The sequence below is a fragment of the Orycteropus afer genome, unplaced genomic scaffold (assembly GCF_000298275.1).
Source record: "Orycteropus afer afer isolate SDZICR_OR568_19922 unplaced genomic scaffold, OryAfe1.0 scaffold00687, whole genome shotgun sequence".
NCBI classification, from domain to species: Eukaryota; Metazoa; Chordata; class Mammalia; order Tubulidentata; family Orycteropodidae; genus Orycteropus; species Orycteropus afer.
The window spans coordinates 759,480-785,287 of NW_006922274.1; positions in this window are offsets into that span (position 1 = coordinate 759,480).

The window sequence follows — 25,808 nt, forward strand, 5'->3', positions numbered from 1 at the left end:
AGAGGAGAAGGAAGAGCCACATCTCCAACAGAGGCAGCTATGCAGTTTGGGACTTTCCTACAGGGGCTTCTGAAGAACCCACACAGAGGTCCCCAGGGAGAACAGCATCCCCGTGCTCACATAGAGAATGGTCACCATCCCATCACTGCAGGCTAGGAAAGCTGCAGTGTGTAAGAACAGATTACAGTGGCAAACCAGTTAAGTGTAAAGGCCTCCACCCTTTTTTCCTACTCTTTCTCCCTACCCAGCCCAGGGAAGCTGGGAGAAATAGAGAAGCTGACCAAATTGATTCCCACCACCAGTCCACCCAGCCACAAGCCAGGCATGTGCTGGGAACTAGGGAAAAGATGAGACTAGAACTTGGGCTCCATTGCATTTTAATATCTTAATGTCTAAAAATGCCCAAAAGGTAATTAAGAGAAAGAGAGATGCAACAGAACATGATTAAAAACAATGGAGGGATGCTACAATATGGATGAAACACTGGCTGAGTGAAATCAGTCAGTCACAAAAGGATAAATATTATATGATTCTAATTATATGAAATATCCAAGACAGGCAAGTGTATGCAGACCAAAGTTTATTAGTGGTTACCTGGGTCACCGTGAGCCAGAAGCAATTCAAAGGCAATGAGTTTAGTGTTAGTTTTAATAGGGGCAGGCAAGAGGAAGGGGAAAAGGGAGGACTCACTGCTTAGGGGACACTGGTATTTATTTATTTGTTTGTTTGTTTATACTGTGATTTGGGTGAAAGATTATAGAGCAAATTCATTTTCCATACAACAGGTCATACATATTTTGTTTCATGACATTGATTGCAATCCCCATAATGGAGTAGCACTCTTCCCACTTCCTCCCTGTAGTTACCTTTTCCCTGTGACCTTCTTTCCTATCATTCCGGCCCTCTGAGCTATCTCCCTGTGCAAATACTGCCCTTCTGATCACCCATGATTGATTTCTCTGAGGAGTGTTCCCACCTGGTGTAAATGTAAATGTTATACACTTGTCTATTGTTTGGCTAGAACCCATAGCACTGAGTTTAATTCCAGGCCTGAAGGCTGACTAAGAACCATAGGCTCAGAAGTTTCACCAGTTTCTATCATATTGGTAAGCATGGTCTTTTATATAATTCTGAGTTTTTTTCCTCATTTTTCTCCCACTCTATACAGGATCTCCTGCACTGATCCCTTTCTGAGTGGTTGACAGTGATAACTGGGCACCATTTAGTTTCCGGTCTCATGATCATGTAGGCTGAGGTGTGCTGAGACTATGGTCCCTAGTCAGCCTTCAGACCTGGAACCGAACTTAATAGAATACTCATGATTGATGAATTTTAAAAGCTATGTTGTTATTTTGGGAGCTATGGTAGCATAGTGCCTAAGGTTTGACTGCTATCCAGGAAGCTGGCGGTTCATACCTACCAGCCACTCCCCGGAAAGAAGATGAGACAATCTACTTCTGTAGTGATACTGCCTTGGAAACCCAAGGAGGGGTCGCTATGAGTCGGTTTGATTCAACAACACATAACAACAACAACAACAATGTTGTTATTTGTTATTATTTGCCATTGAGTCGGCCCCGACTCATAGCGACCCCTCCTTGGGTTTCTGAGGCAGTATCACTACGGAAGTAGGATTGCCCAACCTTCTCCCTTAAATTCTTATGTCTTCATTGTTTTCTAGATTATAAGTAGCATTCTTTTATTCCTTTTAATAAAAATAAATAAATAAAACATAAATGCCCCAGGCACCAGATAGCATCTATGGGCCCTCTTTATGTAGCACCTATGACCTTAATAAAATAATTTGGAGGCTTTGCCAAAATATATTTCTTTTTAAAGATGAGGCTCAAAAACATCATGACTAATCTCAGACTAGATTTTCTAAAGATGGTTTAACAATAAAATCTTAGAGGTTAGCTTTTCTCTTTTGGGGAATTTCTCTGGACTTATCATATAGAGGTTATATCATTTTCAACAACAAGGCAACCAATGAATTTGGCTTTTAGCCAAGCAATAGTTGGTGTATAAGGTGAACATTTACACCAGGTAGGAGTGCTCCTTAGAACAATCAATCATGGGAGATCAGGAGGGAAGTACTTGCACAGGGAGATAAGCTCAGAGGGCAGGAATGATAGGAAAGAAGAACACAGGGAAAAGCTGACCAAACAGGAAGTGGGAAGAGAGCTGTTACATTGTAAGGATTGCAATCAATGTCATGAAACAAAACGTTGAATGAAAAACAAATTTGCTGTGTCAATTTTCACCCAAATCACAATAAAAATGAAAAATAAATGAAATAAATAGAAAATACTGGTCATTCATGCACCATCCCCATGATCAGTTGCAGATCAGACCATTATAATATATAGGGTTTTCATTAGCTGATTTTCAGAAAAAAAGATCTCCAGGCTTTTCTTCCTTGTCTTAGTCTAAAAGGTCAGTTAAAAATTTTACAACATCATAGCAACACACAAATAACCAGGAATAGTTAAGTGGTGGCTGTGCATGAGGTGTGTTGGCCAGGAATCAAACATGGGTCTCCTGTATGTTGTTGTGTGCTGTCTGGTTGATTCTGACTCATAGTGACTGTCTTCATTCTCTAGTGCTGCTAGAACTGAAATACCACAAGTGGATGACTTTAACAAACAGGAATTTATTTTCTTATGGTTTAGAAGGCGAGAAGTACAAATTCAGAGTGTCAATTCCAGGGGCTTGCTGAAGGCCCCTTGACCTTGTGCTTCATCAGCTCTGTCTCCTGTTCAGGCCCACTGGAGCTGGAGGCTCTTTCTGACTCATGCAGTTGCTGGCTGCTGAGGCTGACAAAACTAATATTAACAAGTAAAATGAGACAGTCCCAAGATTAGCAGACAACACAGCAGACCAGTAGTTGAAGTTCAGGAACAGTCCCAAGATTAGCAAGCAAGATGAAACGCAGCCAAATGCAGGTTCCAGATGTGCCAAAAGCTAGAGACCTTTCTCAAAGTGTCTCCTTAAATACAAGAAGCAGGCCATACCCTGAAAGCAGCTACTTAGCTGCTCTCAGCAGATTCCATCATGGAGTCGATTACCAGTCTCATCATGGGCAATAACCATATCCAGCTGCCCAGCCACTCAAAACCAGGCTCAGCCAAGTTGGCACACAACCTTAACTACCACAGTGACACTTTAGGACAGAGTAGAACTGTCCCATATGGTTTCACCAGAAGAAATCTTTATGGGAGCAGAATTCCAGGTCTTTTCTCCCACCAAGTGACTGGTGGGTTTGAACCACTGATCTTTTGGTTATCAGCCAAGAGCTCAGCTATTGCACTATCATGACTCGGAATCATTGGTGATGGTTTCTCCTGCTTGGGAAGTGAGAATATTACCAGTGAACCAAGAAGCAAAAATAACAGCATTATCACCAGCACTACCACCACCACCAACAAAAAGAGATGGATTTGTATTATCTGATTAGTAGGGATAGAGAACCGAATAACACCATTTCCTTCTGGTGTTGACAAAAATATAGTTGGTTACATAAGTTTTACACTTTTCAGTTCCATCAAAAATTCTGATTTATGATTCACAGATTACAAAGATACATACAATTCTACTATGGCTGCCTTTCAGAATTTGATTCCATCGTTTCAGAAATTGAAGTCAAATATAATGAGGTATTTCACACAGTGCTTTTCCAAGGTTATGAAAGTATTAACTACTTTGCAAATCTTCATCATCACCCAGCCCCACCACAAGGTAAAAATCAAATGGACATTATTTACTCATTATTAGAGACATATCTTTTGTTAGAATCATTAAACCCAAATATTATTCTCTCTAGGTCATTAATTTAGAGATTTTCTTATGAATGTTAATAATCTACTTAACTTCCTATGAGACCTTGTAACTGTATTAGTTATTTTACTTTCTTTGCCTTGGGCATTTAGGATCTTGGAGTTTATTATCTCTGGAAATTTACGAAGCTTGTCTAAGGAGATGGCTACAGTGGTTTAACTTTAACTTATATGTTAAATAGCAACTACATTATGGTTAATTCCTCATCTGTCTAGGACTTATTTAACTTTAAATTGTCACATTCCTATCCAATTTCTTAAGACAAATCTCTGTTCTTTGGACACTTGAGACAAGTATGTTTCTTCAAAGCAATTTTAAAGTTCAAATATCACACATTTATAACCATCTGCTCCTACAAAACTTCAATGGATATTTCAGTGTTAGCAAATTTTCTGTCTCCTGTTGCTAGAAGCAATGTCTGCATGTCCTTTCCATAAGAAACAGGTAAAGCTTCTATTTATTCAACAACATAAAAGTAATGGAGAGGGGAGATGGGCATGGAATTGACACACTACTTGTTTATGGTATGCTGCTTATGAGATAAAATTTACAATTTCTTTCTTCATTTCTTTCAAGGTTATCATGGTGTTTCATAATTTGCTAAAACTCAGTTTCACTTTCAAATAGCAGAAAACATTTATGTGACTACACTTTAGATATGAAAAGTCCTCCACTGCTATTACTGAGCAATGTGAACCCAACTTTTTGAGTTCATGGCAGTACTCTGCTGAGAAATAGCATAGATGATGTACTGCACTCGTTTTGCTATTCATTTTGCAAGACTCAATAAGATCTTTTTTTTCTATGAATGTCTATAATTACAGTCTTTCACAAATCTAATTCAAATAGGTTTCTCCTATAAGAAGTATAAGATTTCTGCATTTTATTCTCCATAACAAACAAAGCTAGGTCCAATATCTCTTCCAATTATGCCGAGCTGAGGTTTCAAAACTGGGCTAACATGAGTATAGTACCCCATGGCCTGACATTGTGGAGCTGAAACTTAGGACTGTGTTCAGGGCAACCTTAAAAGACAAGCAAAGAGTCTCTCTGAGGCATCAATGCAAAAAAGTTGGGTAGAAAGATAGGATTCAGCAACAAGGCAACAAAGATAAAAAATAAGAACAGGAAAGTACCCACAAGGTTGTTAAAGGCAGAGCCTACATAAATGTCCCAGGCATTGGATAGCATCTATGGATCCTCTTTATGCAACACCCATGACCTTAATAAAATAATTTGGAGGCTTTGCAAAATATATTTCTTTTTAAAGATGAGGCTCAAAAAAATCATGACTAATTTCAGTCTAGATATTCTAGAGATGGCTTAACACTAAAATCAGAGAGGTTAGCTTTTCTCATTTGGGGAGTTTTTCTGGACTTATACAGAGGTTATAGCATGTGTCCTATGAGATATGAACTTAAAAATATGAGTATTTTTCTTTCAGTGACTCATTTGTCTAACATATAGTCCCTTTTGAAGGGACTAATGTTTATGAAGTTTGGGCAATCCTACTTCCATAGTGATACTGCCTCGGAAACCCAAGGAGGGGTCGCTATGAGTCGGGGCGACTCGACGGCAAACAACAACAACAACAACAATGTTTATGAAAGTTCTTTTTAACAATAAAGAACTATACAAGCAAAAGCTGTAATGATTATTTTTAGTTGATTCCACATCTTATGTGATCACTTATATTGTTACAAGAATAAGGCATCCCATAATTTCTGATGGTCTGCAAACTAAGGTAAAGGAAGAGAATTGAATGAACAAAAATATAGCTTGTTATATATACTGTAATGGTGGAGATCTGGTGGTGTGGTGGTTAAGGCATTTGACTGCTAACCGAAAGATCACTGGTTCAGACCACCAGCTGATCCATAAAGGAAAGATGAGGGAGTCTGCTTCTATAAAGATTTACAGCCTTGGAAACCCAGTGGAGGTTGCTATGAGTCAGAAACAACTCAATGGCAGTGAGTTTTGTTTTTGAGTTGCTGTAATAGAAACACCTCAAAATATCAGTGGCTTAACACATAGAATTTGATTTCTCAGTCACATAAAGTTCAATCAATTGTTCAGTGGGCAGCCTTCCATGCAGTGATCCAGAGATCCAGGTTCTTCCATCATGTGTCTCTGTAATCCTCTAGAACTCCAGAGTCCTTTGTTTTCTGCCTACGGACAGAAGCAGAGAGAGTAGAAAAGGGAAGGCCACATTTTAAGTTTTTTCAGTCCAAAACTGAAAACATTACTTCTGTACACATTCCATTGGTGAAAACTAGTCACATGACCCCATCTGGAAGCCAGGGGAACTAGGAAAAGTAGTCACTGCCTGGGCAGCCACATCCCAATAACGACTAACTATGCCAACCCACCAGCCACTCCTCGGGAGAAAGGTTGAACAATCTACTTCCATAGTGATATTGCCTCGGAAACCCACGAGGGGTTGTTATCAGTCAGGGCCGACTCAACGGCACATAACAATAACAACACGCCCAATGGAAGGCGAACAAACACAAATGTTGCTGGGGAGTTGGCTATGTCTGCCACAGCCTCTATCTGAGGAAAAATCATGGAAGGAGAGATTTCAAGGACAACAAGAAGTCAGACACATGAAGAGATATGAGAGGGCAGGATCTCACCAGAAGAGCCTGGATATGAGAAAACCAGCCTTATAACAGGAGAAGTCTTCTGTGTTCAAAAATCAGAAAGAAGAGACTGAAGTGTAAGGAAATAAAAATTAAATGATGTCAGTAATGGAGGAATGGAGTAGATTAGTGGACCATTGCAGGCCACACTAAGGAATTTGAATATTTTTAGCATTAATATACCAACATGGTTTTAGCAGCATAATAATCTGGTCCAAGTGAGAAGACTGGCAAGGAGCAAGAGATGAGACTGAAAGAACAGAAATGAGACTTTTTGATTGCTGGAGTCAAAGGCTTTTGTGACTTGAATGAGTGTAGTGATCATGGAGATGGAAAAAACAGAGTCTGACCTATGTGCATATTTTGCTATTCTGGTGGCAGTCATATGTCATATGGATAGCTGAAAGACCATATATTCTGTAAACAATCTGACATGATTAGAAGACCTAGGATTCAGATTCAAATGAAGGCCCCCATATGACTCAAAAAGAGACACATAAATAGTAGAAGAGATACCAGCAGTCTAGTGCTTTAGGAAGAAATTCTATATAAGAGTGTTAGGCTGAATTCTCTAGAGAAGCAAAACCAGTAACGCTTAGAGAGAGAGAGAGAGAGAGAGAGAGAGAGAGAGATTTACCCTAGGAAAATGGCTCACACATTTATAGAAGCTGGCAAGTCCTAAGTTCTTGGATCAAATGTCAAGCTGGAGGCTTTTCCCAACTCATGCAGCTGCAGGGGCTGATGAGCTCAAGTTTGGCAGGAAGTATATTGGCTGTTGACTCCAATGAATGACGAATCCAAGATCACCAGGCCAAATGGTGGATTGTTAGTTCATGTACAGTTGTGGACAGCACAAAGGATCCAGATCCACAGAAGAGTGTCTCATTTTCCCAGGGTGTCCAGGGTGTCCATAAATATATTGGAAGCAGGCCAGACCCCTAGGGAAATTCCCTTTCAATGGATTGGCTTAAAACATATATGTCCTATCTCATCATGGGAATAATCCACATCACAACTGCTTAAACAACACAGAACTGTGGTCCAGCCAAGTTGACACACAGCTCCAACTATCACAGTCCACCCTTTGTCAACTTGGCAGTTGTACACATCTCCTTAACCATGTATAATCTCTGAATGAGGACAATTATAAAGTCATATTTGTGCCTAACTTGGTATAATCACATGCAGACAACTGAAACATATTAACCCTGTTTACATTTCACAGTTCATAACAGAAGAACACAAAAATATTTGATGCACATGTACAGTGAAGAAATATAACAATCACAGTCCTCATTTCTGCAACTGGTCATGTGGTCATAGCTGATATTCAGGACTACCTTCTTCCACCACCCATTCTGTATTTCTCTTTCCCTCAGCAAACAGCTCAGCTGGTTGTGGTTCTTTGCTTCGTGGGGTGACCAAAATCTTCATTCTTGAAGGGTCTGGGCCATTAGTACTCATATCAGTATTGGGTTGCTGTAGTTTTCCATTGACTTTAATCATAGGGCATGGTAATACTAAGAGACATCCTGAAGAATTTCCTGTATTCCAGACATAGTCTTCATTACCTCTATTATGTAATGTCAATCCAGTTTCTTGTTGGTAATCAGGATGTATCACACCAGATAGTACAGTAATGCCCTTCTTTGTCTGTTGATCCAGAGGCATGAAGAAGCCAAAATGGCCTGGTGGCATTCTTAACTTCTAGTTCAATATAATCAGTATTGTGTCTCCAGGTGGAAGTGTTCCTCTTTTGGGGACTAAGATCTCCAGGCCTGCAGACATAGTGTAGCAAATACAGGAAGCAAAAATTTTTTGAGTGGGTCACTAGGGGTAATAATGAGTGGTGCCACTTCCGTTTCCTCCCCTTGATTCCCAGACCCGTGAGTCCTGGACATTGGAGAAAGAGCACCATATATTGGACTCTGGTTTAGAGCATATACAGCCTCCTGGAGAACATTGTCCCAACTCTTCAAGGTATTGCCACCTAGCTGGTACCATAATTGTGTTTTTAGTAGGCCATTCCATCATTCTATTAAGCAGCTGCTTCAGGATGATGGGGAAAATGATAAGACCTGTGAATTCCATGAGCATAGGATCATTGCTGTACTTCATTTGCTGTGAAGTGAGTCCCTTAATCCAAAGTAATGCTGTATGAGATACCATGATGATGGATAAGGCACTCTGTAAGTCCATGGATGGTAGTTTTGGCAGAAGCATTCATGCAGAAAAGGCGAAGTCATATCCAGAAAAGTATCTATTCCATAAGAAAAAAATGCTGTCATTTCCATGATAGAAGTGGTCCAATGTAATTAACCTGCCACCAGGTTGCTGGCCGATCACCCCAAGGAATGGTTCCATATTGCAGACTCAGTGCTGGTCTCTGCTGCTGACAGATTGGGCACTCAGCAGTGGCGGTAAACAAATCAGCCTTGCTAAGTGGGAGTCCATGTTGCTGAGCCCATGCATAACCTCCATCCCTGCCACCATGGCCACTTTGTTCATAAGCCCATTGGACAATGAAAGGAGTAGCTGGGGAAAAGGAATGACTGGTTTCCACTAAATGTGTCATCTATCCACGTTATTGTTAAAGTCCCCCTCTGCTGAGGTCACCTTTTGCTGGGCATTCACGTGGGACACAAATATCTTCATTCCTTTGGCCCATTCAGAGAGATCTATCCACATACCTTTTCCCCATACATCCTTGTCACCAATTTTCCAGTTATGCTCCTTCCAGCTCCCAAACCATCCAGCCAAGCCATTGGCCACTGCCCATGAATCCATATACAGTCAATTGCCCAGCTGGCTATTTCTTGTTCCATACAAAGTGAACAGCCATATGCATGGCTCAAAGTTCTGCCCATTGGGAGGATTTCCCTCACCACTGTCCCTCAGGGAAGTCCCAGAAAGGGACTGCAGTGCTGCTGCTGTCCACTTTCAAGTGGTGCCTTCATGTCATGCAGAACCATATGTAAACAGGCATGAGTTTTCTCTTTCTCAATCAACTGATCATAAGGAGCTCCTCATGAGGCCATAGGTGCAGACTGGGAGGCAGAAGTTACTGTGACTGGGGTGGAGACCATAGGTATTTGGGCCACTTCATCATGCAACTTACTTGTGCCTTCAGGTCTTGCTTGAAAGTGATCTCTGATCTACCACTTCCATTTAATGATGGAGTGCTGCTGTACACATCTAATTTTATGACCCTGTGGGTCAGACAACACCCTGTTCATGATGGGCAGCTCAGGTCTCATGGTGACTTAGTGGCCCATGGTTAGGCATTCACTCTCTGCTAAAGCCTAGTAACAAGCCAAAAGCTATTTCTCAAAAGGTGAGTGAGTAATTATCAGCAGAGGATGGCAGGGCTTTGCTCCAAAACCCTAAGGGTCTGCATTGCAATTCACCAATAGGGACCTGCCAAAGACTCCAAACAGCATCTCTTTCTACTACAGACACTTCAAGCACCATTGGATCAGACGGATCATATGGCCCAAGTGGCAGAGCAACTTGCATGGCAGCCTGAACCTGTTGCAGAGCCTTCTGTTGTCTGGGCCCCACTCAAAAGTAGCAGCTTTCCAAATCACTTGATAAATAGGCTGAAGCAACACACTTAAATAAGGGATATGTTGCCCCCAAAATCCAAAGAGGCCCACCAGACATTGTGCCTCCTTTTTACTTGTGGGGGAAGCCAGATACAATAACTTATCCTTCACTTTAGTAGGAATATCTCGACATGCCCACACCACTGGACACCTAGAAATTTCACTGAGGTGGAATGTGCCTGAATTTTTGTCAGGTTAACTTTCCACCCTTTAGCATGCAGATGTCTCACCAATAAGTCTAGAATCATTAATACTTCTTCCTTACTAGGTCCAATCAGCATAAGGTCATCAATATAATGGACCAGTGTGATGTCTTGTGGAAGGGAAAAGCAATCAAGATCCCTAAGGACTAAATTATGATATAGTGCTGGGGAGTTGGTATACCTCTGAGGAAGCACTGTGGAAGTACATTGTTGGCCTTGCCAGCTGAAGGCAAACTGCTTCTGACAGTCCTTTGAAATTGGTATCGAGAAAAAGGTATTGGCCAGATCAATAGCTGCATACCAAGTACCAGGAGATGGACTAATTTGCTCAAGCAATGAAACCACATCAGGAACAGCAGCTGCAATTGGAGTCACCACCTGATTAAGTTTACAATAATCTATTGTCATTCTCCAAGATCCATCTGTTTTTAGCACAGACCAAATAGGCAAATTAAATGAGGATGTGGTGGGAATCATCACCCCTGAATCCTTCAAATCCTTGATGGTGGCAGTAATCTCTGCAATCCCTCTAGGGATGCAGTATTGCTTTTGGTTTATTATTTTTGTAGGTAGAAGCAGTTCTAATGGCTTTCACCTGGCTTTTCCTACCATAATAGTTCTTATTGCACATGTCAGGGACCCAATGTGGGACTTCTGCCAATTGCTCAGTATATCTATTCCAGTTGTGCATTCTGGAACTGGGTAAATCACTACAGGATGGGTTCGGGGACACACTGTACCCACCGTGAGACACACCTGAGCTAAGACTCCATCAATAACTGGACCTCCATATGCCCCCACTCTGACTGGTTGGTAATAGTGATGTTTTGGGTCTCCTGGAATTAGTGTCAGTTCAGAGCCAGTGTCCAGTAATCCCCAAAATGTCTGATTATTTCCTTTTCCCCAATGAATAGTCACTCTTGTAAAAAGTCTCAGATCCTTTTGGGGAAGGCTGGGAGAAAGATTGACATTATAAATTTTTGTCAATATAGTGGGGTCCTTTCTCAAGGGGACTTGACCTTTCCTTCACTTGAGGGATTGTGGGTCTGTAAACTGACTCAAGTCTGGGAATTAGTTGAGAGGCCGTGACTCTGTATTCTGGTGATTCAATCTAGGCTGCTGTTCATGTGACCTAGAATTCTTCTGTCTGTACAGTTCAAGTAAATATTTAGTAGGTTTGTCATGTATTTCACTCCTAGAAACACTATGTCTAAGTAGCCAATGCCATAATTCCACATAAGTCAGAGTATTCTGATTACTCTTTTGACTCTGCTGTCCATTATTGTAACCACAACCACCTTGTCTTTCTCAATTAACTGCTACCACTTGGCCCCTACTATCATGGGGTCTAATCAGCCCCATCGTAGTTAAGTGTCTCAGTTCAATTAGAGAAGTTCCCACTGTCAAATCTGGCTTACAAAAAACAGCAATCACAGCAGTCTTCAAGGAAGCTGGGGCTCCCTTCACAAATTTATTTCTCACTTTAGTGGTGAAAGGTATGTCCTCTGCATTCTCTATTTCTGGGTCTAGAGGTCTAATCTGATAAATCCATTCTAACAGGCCAATTTCCCTAAGCTTCTGGATACCTTCTTCTACATTATACCAAGGCAGGTCTGGTACTTCAAGTTGACTTAAGGTAGGTCACTACATAATCCATGCTTCAATAAGCCAACCAAATGAACTATTAGGTCCTTTCCTAACCTCTTTAGCGGAAACATTGAATGAAGAACCTGTACTTAGTGGGCCTAAATCAATAAACTCAGACTGATCTTTGCACCATTATCCTACACCCTCAGTAGCCATTCCCATACATATTCTCCAGGTTTCTGTCTGTGCATGTTAGAAAAATCAAGTAGGTCTTCTCAGATGTAGTACAGCACCGCCTCAGTCCCATTTTATATTTCACCTTTTGGGGTTTTCTTGGACTTAATTTTACTTATAGGTCTAGCAGCAACAAGGTGTGGTTGGGGCAGTTCCTGAGAACATTTCAGCAATGTCTTCCATGGCATCTACCTCAGGCAATGACCCAGCAGGAACAGTTGGATTAAACCTACCAAGTGGAGGTAGAAGGGATAATGGTTTTATAGTAATCCCTTCAGATGGGAGGGATTCAACAGAATTTACAGGCTTCATATGTTCATCTTCCTGACTGTCCATATGTCCCCATTTCAGGTTTCAGGATCTCATTTTTTCCCAATAAATACCCTCACTTTAACTTCAGACACCATTCAGGGTTGGTAATTCAATTGGCATTGTAATTCAGCCACCCTTACAAGAAGACTCTGGGTTTGGTTTTCAGCAATATCAGCTCTGTTACTGGAGAAATAAGGCTTTCTTTCAGAGCACAACTGGAAATATTGAAGTCTTTTATGCAGTCTGATATGTGACTCAGTAGTCCTGAACTCATCTCACTCTTTCATCACTTTGTCTAGCATAAGTGGGACCAATCAACCAGCTTTCTTATACTCCTCATGCTGACAAAATTGCTAAAAAGTATCAAACATGCGATCACCCAGAGCCTCACTTCTCAAAAATACTTGATCTATTGGTGGTGCTGTTTTGTGTGTTGATGTTGCCACCACATGCAAAGATTAGCAGAGCCTTCTTTACTAATTGAGGTAGAGTCACCAGTGCCTTTACAATTAATCAAATGGGAGAACTAAAATAGAATCAGTGATAACCAATTTAGGAAGCCCATCCTTACGATTTTGTCTCTCTACAATCCCACTCCCAGCACCAAATGTGTTAGTCTGGGTTCTCTAGAAAAGCAAAACCAGTAAAGCTGAGAGAGAGAGAGAGAGAAAAAAAAATCATCTTAGGAAAATGGCTCACACACTTATAGAAGCTGGCAAGTCCCAAGTTCTTGGATCAAACGTCAAGCTGGAAGCTTTTCCCAACTCACACAGCTGCAGGGGCTGATGAGCTCAAGGTTAACAGGCAATACACTGGCTGCTGACTCTGATGAATGATGAAACCAAGATCACCAAGCCAAATGGTGGATTATTTGCTCATGGACAGTTGTATGCAGCAAAAAGGATCCCAATCCACAGAAAAGTGTCTCTTTTTCCAGGATGTCCATAAGTATACTGGAAGCAGGCCACACCCCTAGAGAAACTCCCTTTCAATGGATTGGCTGCTCAAAACATACATTCAATCTCATTGTGGGAATAACCCACTTCACAAGTGCTTAAATTACTCAGAATTATGGTCCAGCCAAGCTGACACACAACTCCAACTATCACAATGAGAATGAGATTAGAAAGTAAATAGTGACAAATTGAAATGAAGAATGAAATGTTTGACCCCTTTCATAATCATGGATGTGAAACAGGCATCAAATAATCTATGTCTCCATAGACTAGGGTCTTAAAACCTTGTGAGAAACTATCTAGAATGCAAGTATTGGCCTCTTCTCATCCAGAGCAAAGAGTGAAGACAACCAAAGACAATGGAAACAGTTAGTCCAAAGGATGAAGGACCATGAGAACATCAGCCTATATGACCCCAAGGCCAGAAGAACTAGATGTTGCCTGACTATCAATGTGAACTGTTCAGAAAGGGATCAAAATTGGAGATCCTGGATAGAGTGGGAGGAAAATGTAGAAGAAACTCAAAATAATAATTAAAAAAATAAAAAAAAAAAAAGACCAGGCTTACTAAACTGACAGAGTCTGGTGAAACCCTTGAGACTATGGCTCCAAATCACAATTTGGACCTGAAACTGAACTAGCTTCTGTGGCTTATCTCTCATCCAAATAGACAAGGCTACAAGCTGAACAATTACACCAGGAAGGGGTACTCCTTAGAACAATCAATCATGGGAGATCAGAAGGACAGCCATTTGTACAGGGAGAAAGGTGGGGAGGCAGGAATGCATAGGCAAGAAGGACACAGGAAAAGAGTAACCACAGGGAGGAAGTAGGAGGAAAGCTGTTACACAGCAGGGAATGTAACCCATGTCACAAAACAAAATGTGTATGAACTGTTGAATGTAAAATGAATCTGCTTTGTAAAATTTCACCCAAATCACAATAAAAAGTTAAGAAGGAAAGAAAGAATCTGTTTACAGAGCAGCTATATTTATTTGTTATTTATTAAGCTTAAGCATAGAATTCCTTTCCTTGATCTAGATTTTCAGAAGACTGCTGTGGATGAAAATTTAATACATCTTTGGTTAAGGAATATACACAACCTTTATTTGATCTAAGACTTTGGTTTTGGAAAGTGAAAATGTTAGGATTCTTTTCACAAATCAAAATACCACAAGACAAATATAAGAATCAAAAGATCTAAGAAAAAACAAAGGCGGGCATAATTCTAAAATTTAAGGGATCTGTGGAGGTTGTTCACTTCACAGTATTCAGTGTGTAGTCCTCCTGGGCTATCTGGAGGATTATCTGCAAGTTTGGCTGTCTCTGATGAATTTTCTAAGTAAAGAAATCAACTCTCTAACCTATTTCAGAAATCCGTGGATAAGGGGTTCATTAGTGCTCCAATATATTCCTAGTGTGTTTTAAATAAGCCAGAATTCTGCATGCTGTGTGCATGGTAATTTTCCAGAATACAGAAGATTCCTTTCTGCCTTAAAGGGCTAAGCTAGGATACAGGTGATTTGTCACAAGGCCTACTTACTTCAGACAGGTTTATGGAAATGATGTGAATGGAAAGAAGAGGACTTGAAGGCTTTCCATAAAGCAGGCAGCCCCAAGTCTGACATAGAACCTATCCTATTCACAGCTTTCACAAGCATAACAAAAGAAAAAGGAGTCTCTTAATTACCTCGTGCTGCCGTAAGGAAAAATATCCCAAGTGAGTGGCTTTACAAAACAGAAAGTTCAGTTCAGGAATCTAGGAGTTCACTCTGGGGATGGCTCTAGAAGGAAGTTCTTTGTCTATTTCAGCTTCTGGTAACCAGTGTTCCTGCATCTGCCCTGCGTGTGTCTGTCTCTACATGGTGTCATCCTCCTGTGTGTGGCTCTGTGTCTGTTCTGCTCATGATATAACTCACAAATAATTAGGTTTAGGACCTACCCTATTGTAGTATGATCTCGTTAACATAACAAAAGAAACCCATTATTTTCAAACAGGAGCATATTTACCAGCATAAGGGTTAGGGTTTCAAGGACTATTTTGGGAAGACACAATTCAATTGAAAATAGAGTCCAACATGAAATTCCCTATTAAGGAAAGAAAAATAATAACAATTTCAGAAAAGCCAGAATACTGAAACATGCAGTTTAATAAGCCCTCTGTGGAAATTCTGGATGATTCTAATAGACTTCTTCATTTAAATAGTACTAATGATATCAATGCTTAAAGGAATGCCTGGCAGTTTTCATTAGAGCTTTTGGAAAGGATTAAAGCCATCAGTGTGCAGAAATAGGTCTATTCTGATTTTTTAAAAAATGCTTAATCATTTTTTTACCCAGTTTCTTGGCTTCAAGAACCTTACCCATTTTGCAAGGACCTTTGCTGGGCTGTTCTGAAAACAAACTGACTTGCTAAATACAATTAATGACTGTGAAGGATTTTAAAATGCAGACATCCTCTCTGCAGGTTCCAAACACAAAGAAATGATAAAATAATAATTTTTAAAAGAGAGAGAGAAGGCAACTCTTTGGCTACATTTGTAAAGGCAGTGTTGTAGACTAGAACTAGAACCCAGGAATTAGAAGGTCTACTTTATCTTCCTAGCGTTGTCACTTCCCAGCAGGATGACTCTGGCAGGATGTTTAACCTCTCAGACCCACACCTTCCATTTCTAAAATAAGAGGGTTGAAATAAGTCATCTCTAAATTGACTATTTTCCATTTTAACACTGAACCTCTCAGAGATAATAATGGATTGGAAAGCTTCACGTTGAGGGAGCAAAGACAACAGAAAGCACCATTTCAGAAGGTCATTGAAGACACAGGCAGGTTTGGAAGCTTTCTCTGCATCTCACTGGATGGAAAAGCCTCATGCAGAGCCTCTGGGTTGCACTCCTGAGCTTCCACCTGCAGCTCTAAGCTGGTCATACACCCTAGGCTCACACCAGCAATAATGGCATCTGTGTGCATACATCAATGCTGAGGGGAGCCTGACTATGCTTCAGAAATCTCCACTATGAAGCAAAAATAAAAATAAACAACTATGGCTGTTATTTAAAGCTTACTCTTTTTGAGCAGATAGAATTTGATTTTAAATGGAATAAAATACCCCAATTTTATTGTCTCCCTGAGGACACTTACACTTCACCTTATGGGGGGGAATAAAATTAGGAACCCTGTTTTTACTGAACTAGCTGTCTCAAAATAATGACCTCAAAGCTTAAAAGAGTCTCCCATGATTTCCCAGTGTTTCTGTTTTTACTGTGCTGCTGGTATCATCACAAAATAATAATCTGGAATGCGAGGCAGCAGAAAAAAATGCAGAACCATTTTAAATAATCACTTTTGTTTGTTTTCTCTAAGTGGAATCTACAGAATTAGTAGCACCCTGGCACTGAGCTTTATAAATCTCTGTCAAGAAATCATTTCAATTGCCTTTGCAGTTTTTGATAAAAATTAATTTGGTGATCAGCCAGATACCATCAACACACAAGATGCTCAGTACATGGAATATGATATGAGAAGCTGAGGCAAAATATTAATAAGCATTTCAGTCTTCTGGGGTAGAATATAATTTTTAAATAGGAAATAGAGAATACATATCATGTAAAATAAGGCTATTCTGAATGATGTTCCTAGTTTATCTGAATATCCAAAAGAGGCCATTTTCAATCTACTGCTTTTGAAATGCCCTGAATTGCTTCCTTCGAGTATAGCAGCAGTGGCAGCTAATATTTATTAAATGTCTTCCTATTTCAACAACTGTGTTAAATAGTTATTTCATTTATTCATTCAACAAATGATTATTGAGCACCAACTACTTGCCTGGCACAGTACAAGATACTAAGCATAAAATGGTTAAGAATCTTGACTATACACACACACTCATGGACCAGACACCCTACAATAAAAAGTGAAAAATGAATCAAAACATTAATCTATATATTATTACCAACTGCAACAGTGTAGAGGCAGCGGTGGTTCAGTGGTAGAATTCTCACCATGAAGAAGATCAAGGTTCAATTCCTGGCCAATGAATCTCAAGCACAGTCACTATCTTTCTGTCAGTGGAGGCTATGATGCTGAACAGGTTTCAGCAGAGCTTCTGGACTAAGATAGACAATGAACAAAGGTCTGGAGACCTACTTCTGAAAATCAGACAGTGAGAACCCTATGGATCACAATGATCCCATATGCAGCCAATCATGAGAACAGTGCAAGGTCAGCCAACATTTCGTTCCTTTTCTCATGGGGTCACTCATCATGGAGGCCAACTTGACAGCAGCTAACAACAACAGCAAGTTAACAGTGTGATGGAGGGAAGAAGTGTTGAAAATGATCTGAGAATGTAGCCGTAAGAAAAAGACAGTAAACCCTACCTGAGAAAGTATGATTTGAGCAGAGACCTAAAAGGTATTCATCAGGATGCTAGTGGGACAAAAAGCATTGCAGACATGCAGAAGAGCATGGGCAAAGGCCTTATCCCCATTTGACAAAAAGGCAAACTGATAACACCCAGAAATCAACTGACATTGCCTAAGGCAGTGCTTCCAGTAAGCGACAAGTTAGGAATTAAATGCAGGTGTAATACCAAAGCTCTAGTAATGAAAGAGCAAGGAATTCATTCTCAATTATTACATGGGTGAGTTCAGATCAAATGCCTTTCCTTTGAAGGTATCAGGAAAAAAACTCCCTACATCATGTACAGCATCTTACAATGCCTGGGAAAATCATTATTGCCATTATTATTGCTTGGCTCCACAGAAGCCCCAGGTATTGGAGCTCTGCCAATGATGGGAGATATGAGCTTCACTGAACCAGAAGAATCGTACCATAAATCCTGATGCCATTTTGAGAACAGTAAAACGCAAACAACCCATAACATTATATAGCAAGAAGATGAGCAAATATCACCTTTCCCTCGAATATGAGAATACAGTGCATTACACAAATAAAAGACTGCCCATCAAATATAAAGGACACAGAGAACTACTGAGGAAGACCAGGTCAACAAAATCCCACTCTCTTGACTGGATAAACCAAGTTACACAGTGGGAATCTGTGTAGCTTCCAGAGACATATAGCCAGGCTCCACTCCCAGTCAGTGTCCAATTCAACTAATTCTTCCTACCCAGCACTTAAAAAAGTTAATCAATTGTTAATCAATTGTGAACAAAAGTGTCTCTTCAAAATTATACACTCAAGTTTAGAGCAAAGAATGGAATTTTAGTTTTGGTAGCATAGTGGATAAGGCAGTTGGCTGCTAACCAGAAAGTTGGTGGTTCAATCCTGCCAGCTATGCCATGGAAGAAAGACGAGGCAATCTATTTCCATAAAAATGTTCAGCTTTGGAAACCCAATGGGGGTCACTATGAGTCAGAATCAACTGAATGGCAATGGGTTTGGGTTGACAGTGGTTTGGAGTCTTTGGATGATACAAACAGTTAACAAGCTCAGAAGCTAAACAAAAGGTAGGAGGTTCAAGTCCATCCAGAGGGGCATCAAAGAAAGGCCTGGCTCTCTACTTGCAGAAAATCAGCCATTAAAATCCCTATGAAGCACAATTTTGTTCTAACACACATGGGATGGTTCTGAGTCGGATTTGACTCGATGGCAACTGGTTTTGTCTTTGTTTTGTTTTTGTTCTTTATGAGACTGGATTTGTGCCAGGTGTTAAAGGGTAATTTTCAAAATTATGGTAAAAACATTTTCAAAAAAGGGTAAGTTTCAAAAATCTTGAAACTCACACAGACATATGGATACATGTTAAAGATTTTATTTAACTCATTAATCAATGTGAGAACCAGTAAAATGGGAAAACTGGTTCAAAGGAACAGATAGGCTGACAGAGCATATTTCTACATATACATTTAAATGTGCTGCAAATATATCCATGAGTATAGTAGAGCGTATAGGGGACAAAGTTATGAAAACATTTTAGCCATAATCAAACGCACTGAGAGAATGAGTTGCTGGACTCAAGATAGTTTTTGGGGACACTAAGTCAGTTGATGTAACATAGTCCTGCACCATCCTTACAATCACAGCTGCCATTGTTGCAGCTACTGTGTCACTGCATTTCATCGAAGGTCTTCCTCTTTTTCGTTACCCTCTACTTTACCAAGCATGATACCCTGAGGATGTGCTCTATAAAATGCATAGCATACTGTTAAAGCACCAATTTTTCTCTACACAGATGAGATAACCACCATTGTAAAACTGGTCATTCCAGTCAGATCACTGCACAATTAATCCATCCAGGTATATCAGGAGTCCCAAAAGCACCCAAACAGACCTGAACTCTGGGAATTGAACTACTTATTTCTGCCTGATCATTGCTTCATTGCCTCCAGACACAGCATGGACCCCTTCTGCAGTCACTAAAAGAATATTGAACAAACAGCATCCATGCCATGGGCTGGAGGAGACAAGGCTGTCTGGGCAAAAGGGTAATTCCTATAGTGGATGATCAAACAATTTGCCTGAATAGTAAATTCATACTGAATAAGGCAGAGGAATAACACAAAGTCATATTAATGTAGACAGTAAGGTATGGTTTCAATTCTCAATGTCCAGATGAATGTAAGAATAGATGATGTGGATTCTCAGCAACTCAGGCCAAAACTCAGATGTGCAGAAAATATTCTCTTTGTTCTTCTATAACTCAGCTTATTTTTTTGGGGGGGAGGGGGGCTGTTACACTTTTAATATTCATATTTATTAATATCCTGAATGTGCACATTAGGTTTCTGGAACAAAGCAGATTATCCAGGAACTCTGAGAAATACAGGGAGGATTTATTTTCCCAAAGACCCTGATTACACTGGAAAATTAATCTCAACCCATTAAGCTCCACCTTCCCACTTTTCCCAGGGTTGCATCTGGATTTAGGGGTTTACAAAGTACAAAGCAAGGCTAAGGGAAGGAGCCATTCTTGTTCACCAAGTCATTATCCTCCAAGGAAACCTCATTGATGGCCTTTGGCTGTCAATCCATCTTTTACCCCTGAGATACCCTTTCTTCCCAGCACCTGGTTTTCTTCATGTGCAGGGACTCTCTCTTACTTCCATGCTTAGTGCACAAGAGTCAGTGCAGCTTTGGGTTGGGTGTGGTCATCTCTATGAGGATGTCCAACTGTCCATCTTGTTCCAGACTCACCTTGCAGCCCTCCTTGTCTAGGTCTTTCTTTCTCCCCAGAGGCCTACCCAAGAAACATGGCACCAGGGCCTTCTACATCAGAAAACAACCCTCACACATACAACTCTGCTCTCATCTCTTTCCCACTTTCTTTGCTCTAGTTCTTGCAGCCCAGGAATCTTGGGAAGAAGTAAATGGAGAATGTTGTTCCTAAGTCAAACTCACAACTCTCAAACATTCATCCTACGCCTCTCTATTCTCTATACCAGCGTTTCTCAACCTCTGTACTGTTACTAGCTGAGCCAGATAATCCATTATTGTAAGGGCTTGTCCTGTGCATTGTTGAATGTTTAGCAGCATCCTACATACCCACCAGATGTCAGTAATATCCTCTAGTTATGACAACCAAAATGCCATGCCAGATGTTTCTTGAGGGCAAAATTCCGCAAATTGGGAAACACTGCCCTACAAAATAAATAAATAAATAAGTTTTTTTTGTTGTAAAACAAAAGCCAGGGGGGATGTCCCTGAATATTTCTTTCCCACTTTCCTCATTTTCCCCTGAACCACAGAACTCAGGACAGCTTAGCTGTGTGGAAGCAGAAAGGCAAATGAAAAGAAAATATTTAGGGAGAGGAAACATTGACTAATATTTCATAATAGCATCTCTTCACCTGACCACTTCACTCCATGCTATTCAGAATCATCTGGTGCTTATTAAAAGGTAAAACCTCAGATCCCACCCCATACGTCCTGAAATAGGATCTCTAGGATAAGGCCCAGTGATCAGTATTTTGATAAGATCTCCAGGTGATTCTTATACCATGTGGAACTAAATGAGGACCACCCCACTGAGAACAGACAGAGGCTTTTTATTTAGAGTTTGCTGTAGCAAGGAAGTCAGCCACCATCACTTGTATTTGGCAGAGATGCAAGGTCAGGCAAAGGATTGGGAAAGCTTTATAGCAAAAAACAACAAGGCTTCAGGTACACTCTGATTGAAGATTGTTGGCATGGGAAGCTGAAAGTGGCCTAACTAGAAGTAGGGTGTTCTATGTAATTGGTTTAGGGAGTATATTTGGATTTCTCCCGTTGATCCTAACCTGGAAGAGACGAGGCAAAAATGAGTGAAGCCTGGTCAATAACTGTTGACCATGTCCTAACTGTTTGGGATCAATTGCTGCAGAGGTTGTGGTTTGGCTCTCCAGATTGATCATTGCGGCAGTCGTGGTTCAGAGTTCTATTTTCATATATGGTCTGGTCATTGTCCATTTGTGTATTTAGTCTCTCAGCTGTTAGAGATTGAGAACCATTGGTCTTTCAAAAATACCTGATTGAGTTAGGTGCTGCAGATTTGAAAATAAGATAGTACTCCCAAGGAGTTGACAGTTTAGCAGAGGATGACAACACTAAAAAAGGCCTGCCTACCTTGGTCTGATAGAGCCCGGTGAGACCCCAAGACTATGACCCCTAGTCACTATTCAGGTCTGGAATTGAACTCATTCCCATGACTTACAGCCAAACAATAGACAAACATATGGGGTGAACATTTACATCAGGTAAATACATTCCTTGGAACAATCAGTCATGGGAGATCAGAAGGGCAGTATTTGCACAGAGAGAAAACTCAGGAGTCAGTAATGCATATGAAAGAACACAGGAGAGAGGCAACTACAGAGAGGAAGTGGGAAGAGAGCTGTTACATTTTGGGGAATTGCAACTAATGTCATGAAACAAAATATGTATCAACTGATATACAGAAAATGAATTTACTCCCTTAAACTTTCTCCCAAATGACAATAAAAATTAATAAATAAATAAAAGACCTGCCTACCTGCTGTGCAAGTCACACTGAGGTGAAGGTGATGAAGGAGACAGAAACAAGATATCCTGAGGAAAGAGAGGAGGAGAAATTCCTCTTACAGGGAGACCAGGAGAGTCTCCCAGAGGGTTTAGCATGTGTCTTGAACCTTGAAGGATCAGTGAATTTTCAAAACAATAAGGCGAAATAAGATAAACCTGTTAATTCTGAAAAAAAAAAAAAGAGTTTTAATCAGCAGAGAGAGTCTGCACTGCTCAAAAATAAAAACTGTCTCTTTAGTTGGAAGTAATGGATTGGTCATACAATTCTCCAAGCGCTTCACCTATTGTTCCTCCCTGTTGTCTGTCTCAACGTACCAGATAAAACAGAAACACTAGAGCCAGTTAGAGATGTAGGCACAGAAGCAATGGGGGCTTGCCTTCTGGCCCGGAGCATTTCTGCCCCTGGCCAGCTTTTAAAGGCTAACTATGCTCCAATAACAGTGCTTGTGTAGCAGGAGGAAACCTGGGGAAGGGCCAAATCCTAGAAAGGGAATAAAGATGGAATTGTCACACAAATAACCTGTGGATAGTGTGAAAAGGGGACAAAAAGGAAGGGTCAGAACTAAGAATGAAGCCAAGCCAGGAACACAAAGGAGATGCAAAACATGGAAGGCTGTCATAGGAGTCTGTGAATTTGAATTAGCTGCTTAAGACTCCAATATAGCCTTGTGAAGGTAGAAATACAGCGGTAGAGGGGGAAGCAAGGATGTATGACACCAATTCTCGGTAACCAGTCATTCATCTAGCAAACAAATATTGAGCTTTTGGGGTCATAGGGTGCAGCAGTTAATGTGCTCACGACTAATCAAAAGCTTGGAGGTTTGAGTCTACCCACAGATGCTTCAGAAGAAAAGCCTGATGATCTACTTCTGAATATTCAGCTACTGAAAACCCTATGGGCCACAGTTCTAGTCTGACATATACAAGGTCACCTTGAGTCGAAGTTGACTTGACAATAGCTAATTTGTTTTTGGTTTATTGAGCTGTTACTATGCACTAGTTTCATTCCTAGGTGCTGGGGACAAAGTGAATTAATAATCTAATTCAGGAGTCAGATGTGGAAACAAATAACTTCAACAAAATGTAATAAAAGCTGTAAGAGAGAATTAGGTGCTATAAGAGCACAGAGGAGAAAGAACATGCCTTTGCCTAACACTGAGAAAGAGCCTTTCAGGAAGACGAGGAAGTCAAGGGCACTCCATGAAGAGGAAACATCATCAGGAAAGGTTGAAAGTATAGAAGCATGAGCATGATTTTGCTCAGAAAGTTGAAGCTTGTCTAGAATCAGAGTTCATAGTGAAGATATGTGATGGTTTTGTTAGTTGCCATCAAATCTGCGCTAACTCACAGGGACCTTGTGCATATCAGAACAAAATGTTGCCAGTCCTGCACATCTTCATCATAGTAGGTGGAGGTAGGAAGAGACTGTGTAGAGAGGCACGGGTCAGATCCAAATAGGCTTTCTACTGTTCACTAAGGAATGAGTACTACCCCAGGTCTTGCAGTCCTGCTTGAAACTGCACTCTGCCCTCTAGCTATTGGAGCATTAGAAGCCTTCCATAAGTGAGTTGGACGCAAACTGGTAGCTGCAAGACCCTATTGGTTCACAATATAGATGCAATAAAGCAGAAATGGAGCACATGAGAATTTGTACAGGGATATGTGTGCACTATTGCTTTGCCCCCAGCAGGAAGTAAGCCCATTCCACTGAAAATCATTGATATAGAATTGATTTGAAGTACTTACAAGTAATAGAAATGCCGTGTTCAGTGTCATAACACTGAAATAAACACTAATAAAATATGACTTCAGGGACAGGTGAGATTTCAGAGACGCCTCTGAAGTTTCTCTTTAGTAAGTGCCAGGGTAAAAAATACTTAACCAAAAGAAGAGAAAAGTTCTAAATTTGGAGAAAAAAAAAATTATATATATATATATAGTTTCAGGGTCCTCATATCATGGGCTATTCTTTATGTCCTCATTTTACCCAATGCTCAAATTTCTAAAAATCCTAATTTAAGAAACCCATGCATGTTTTATGAATTGAGCCTAAATGTCCCATAATCACGAATTCCTCAGACTCCTTCTGCTCAGGGACTGATCATTAGTGAATTCATTTGGTATTCTAGTGGTTGTCAAAGGCAGTTCTGAAGGTGTTACACTGAGTTTTGACATTAATTGATGAACACTTAAGCTCATCATAACTCTGCTGGGCTTCAGAACAGCAGAAATTAGAAAGATGAATTTCAGGAGATGAATTCATTGAAAGAAATGTGACTTCAGAGTCATTACTATTGAATGTTCGGAGCTTCATGACATCCACACTGAATGTAATAAGGCTCTTGGCTGCAAACAAGCATAGGGCTCTGGTGGGGAAAAAGAGTGATTCTGAATGTGTTGAGCAGAGCTGGACCAAATCAACAGTTCCACTTCATAGTCCTAAGTTCTGGGCATGCATTAGAAGTAGGTTTGCCTCATTCTATTAACTAGTTAAAGATGAACATCTCCAAGGGGGAAAAAACTATTTAGAAAGAAATCATAAAGAGTTTTTATTTCTATTACACCAGAGGATTTGTAGAAATGGAAAATGTCACTCGTAGGCTTGCAGACAGGAAATGGGGCCATGGAATCCCATCAGCTTTGACAAGCAAGTATTAAATAAAGACACGGAGCTAAGAGGGAAATGGAATAGTTTTCCTTAGTGGCAATGAGTTCTTGCTCAGCTCTGCTGTTCAAATAGCTCACTGGGAGCTCAGCAAGATTCTTGATGTTATAGGGTTTTCCAAAAATAGGAGAGGATAGTGAAATGATGATTAGACATGTTGAAAATCAGTAAGTATTCAAAATCCATAACTGCCATCTCAATGTTGGTCCAAACATGTCTAGGTCACGTTCTTGAAATAAAAATTAAAAATCTAATCAATGAAAATGGTGACTTTGCTTTTCCTTTCCATTTGTTTACTTTACTCTTCAAAATACCACAAAGAAAGTGGGTTGGTAGTTTTGTGGAACAAAACTCAAAATCATAAAATAGACCAGGCTTACTGGTTGCATAGAGACTGGTGGAACTCTTAGGCAGCAAGATAGGACAGGAGGCCACCCTGGGGGCAGGCCCAAAGGGAGGAGAAAAGGAAGAGAGGTGGAATATTTAAGAAGGTTAATGAGCTAACACCTGAAACAGCTCACATATGCCTGTGAGATTTGGCCAATTAAAATTAAGCAGAAGAACCACAGACTGTGTAATATTTAAGGAGGTTAATGAGCTAACACCTGTAACTGCCCATAACTGCCTGTGAGATTTGACCAACTAATCAGAGTCACAGGACCATGACTCAAGAGGCCCAGTTCCACCTTAAAAACACCCCTTTCACTTATCTCTAGAATTTATAGAATACTTCAACACCTCAATAACAAAAAGACAAACAATCCAAT